Here is a 2601-nt window from a genome sequence, read left to right as displayed (position 1 = left end):
CAAGGTGAGGGCTTTGCTCAGTTTCGATATCTCCAGCATAAAAGTAATCTAATGGCTGTATAAATTTATTATGAAACCGTAAAATTTTGAATATGGTAAAATTATTACGTTCTGTCACCATTAAACTGATAGAGTTGTTTGAATAAAGTCTTTAGAAATGATGCGATTTGAATGATAGACAGTTCACTACTTTTTGTTTTTTTCCCTTTTAAATCCACCTGGGATGGTAGCTCTTTAAGTTTTAATGTATGTGTAGTGTAATGACATTGCTATAAAATCAGAAGCAATATTATTCTTAGAAACCAAGGCATACGTTTTTACAATTTACGAAAATAACTTATAGTTTTCCTTGGGAAAAAAAGGGCAGTCATTCTGGTTGTAAGCTGCTATGATTTTGTTAAAGTTCTTAACCTACGTACTATTTAAATTCTCTAAAGCAGCGGTTCTCAAACTTTTGACTAACGCGTACCATTTAAATAAAAAAAAACTGAAAACCTTTTGTTCCCCCACTACAAAGAGCCAGTTTCCCTTAGGAAGTCCTCCACGAAGGCATCCCTCCCCTTGGGGCCATGCTAACCTTCTCTGCTGTATCGTTCTAATTTTAGTATATGTACTGCCGAAGCGAGTACGAAGTAAAAAACTTTGAATGCTTATCCCTCCCCTTGGGCAGATAGCCCTAATGTGCTTTGCCTTATTCTCAATACACCACCACTACAAAGTACTACTACCTCCACCACTCTTGAAAAAAGCTCAGATCGCATAAATTTACGAGTGTTGGAGAAAAACTCGATCAGGCTGTTGAGGGTTTAATTTTTGAATTTAATAGTTAAAAATACTTTGCGTCTTTGCTACCGTCCCCCTATTTTTCTCTTGCGTACCACCGGTTGAGAATCCCTGCTCTAGAGCATGGAGGGCGAAACTTCATATGGTTTAAAGCTGTATATTAGAATTTATATATTTCACGTGCAGCAACCAGGTATTTGCACTGCTTAAAAAGTCGTAGAACAGTTTTTTGAATAGAAGGAAAAATTTCAAATAGATTAACAATGATTTTGCTGTTTTGTAGTTAATATGGTCGTTTGTAAGTTTACATAAATAATTTCTGCCTTTCTTGTTGCATTTAGGAAAGCATATTTCTACGATATACCAATTAACTACTGTTATATTCCGAACCCCCCTTTTTTTCTGATAGAAAATTCTCCTTTTCTTAAACGTCATTTATCAACACATTTTAACAGGAGTAAATGTTAATCGAAAGAAAACTTTACAGTCTTAGCAGTAGCTTAAAAAGCTTTTTATTCGAGGGAAAAATTAAGCAGTATTTTGAAAAATTGAGCCAGCGATTTTTCTTTATTCTCATCCACACGCTTTCCTCTGAAAAGTGTGAAAGCACGTATGTGTAAAGACAGCTAAGGAGAAACTGAAATTAATTTACGAAATTATTGAAAAATAAGTTAACAACTTAACTAAACATAAATATGTGATATTTTAGTTTCTCACGCACAAGTAACTTGAGATCAAAACACGGAGACCATAGATTCAATCTTTTAATTTCATTGGGTATAAACTCTGTCAACAGATACGTTCTTTCCGATGCATGTTAGAACTATACACCTTCGTAATGTCATTCTGTAAAATGTAACATCTACCACTAACTCAGCGTTAGCCAAATTATATGTCTTTTCTGCTATACCGATAAGCCATTATCAGTTCTAAAAACTGTACAACCATACCATTTTATCACAGAAACGTAATTATTTTCCTTTTAATCATTAATTTCACTATGCACATTTTAAAATTCTATTGAAATTATTGTACGTGTACTGTGATTTAAAAATTAAATTATGGTTGAAAATCGCGTTTTAAAGCAATTTTGCAGTGATATATATTAAAAGACCATGCTACTTAAGGGTACGGGGAATGACAACAATTAACGATTTGTGATCATGTTTTTAGAATATCAGACTGGCATAACTTTGTATGATTCTTGCAAAGACTCTTGCCCGAAATGTTTGAAAATCAGGAATTTTTAAACGTTTGTTTCAAAAGTGTTTAATCAACGAAATTTTCTAAGCGTTGTTCTCTTGTTTTTCAATGCCCCCTTACTGTTGTTTGAACAAATAATAACACCCCTTTTAGGGCTCACCAGTAGGCGATTATGCCCAAGGTAGGAAGCTGCGACCTAAATCGTAGTAAAGACAAGATAACATACACAATATACTACATTTTTGTAAATGCGTATCCAATCAGCTTTGACAAGTGTTCAGCTAAGCGCAGTTTTTCAGGGATTTTCTATCACCTTGTTTGAATTTAAAAATAATTTTTTTGGTTTTTCAGTGAGTTCTCTAAATCCACAGTTCCTTAAGAGATGTTGCCGAGTGGGTTCACATCCCAGCGACTGAACGTTATCATATAATGATCCAATATATAAGGATTTTTACCCCATAATGATCTAACTGTTCCAAGAGACAGCTATTACATGACTTCTTTCTCATGCAAAATATTCCATCAAAATACTTAATCACTCAGTATTGATATCTTGTGATTGTACCTTGTATTTTATAAGAAAACTTACTTTTCTTTAATGTTCTCCGTTTAAAA

General features: G+C 33.6%; 1 pseudogene; it reads right to left on the bottom strand.

Moving 5' to 3' along the window:
* Positions 1-563: 563 nt before the first annotated feature.
* Positions 564-629, bottom strand: LOC146993378 (U6 spliceosomal RNA; annotated as a pseudogene).
* Positions 630-2601: the final 1972 nt, after the last annotated feature.

The sequence above is a fragment of the Stegodyphus dumicola genome, chromosome X1 (assembly GCF_044657685.1).
Source record: "Stegodyphus dumicola isolate Sdum_Otavi_A_Nest chromosome X1, ASM4465768v1".
NCBI lineage: Eukaryota > Metazoa > Arthropoda > Arachnida > Araneae > Eresidae > Stegodyphus > Stegodyphus dumicola.
The sequence above is the reverse complement of the archived record's forward strand: the minus strand, read 5'-3'. Positions and strand labels throughout refer to the sequence as shown.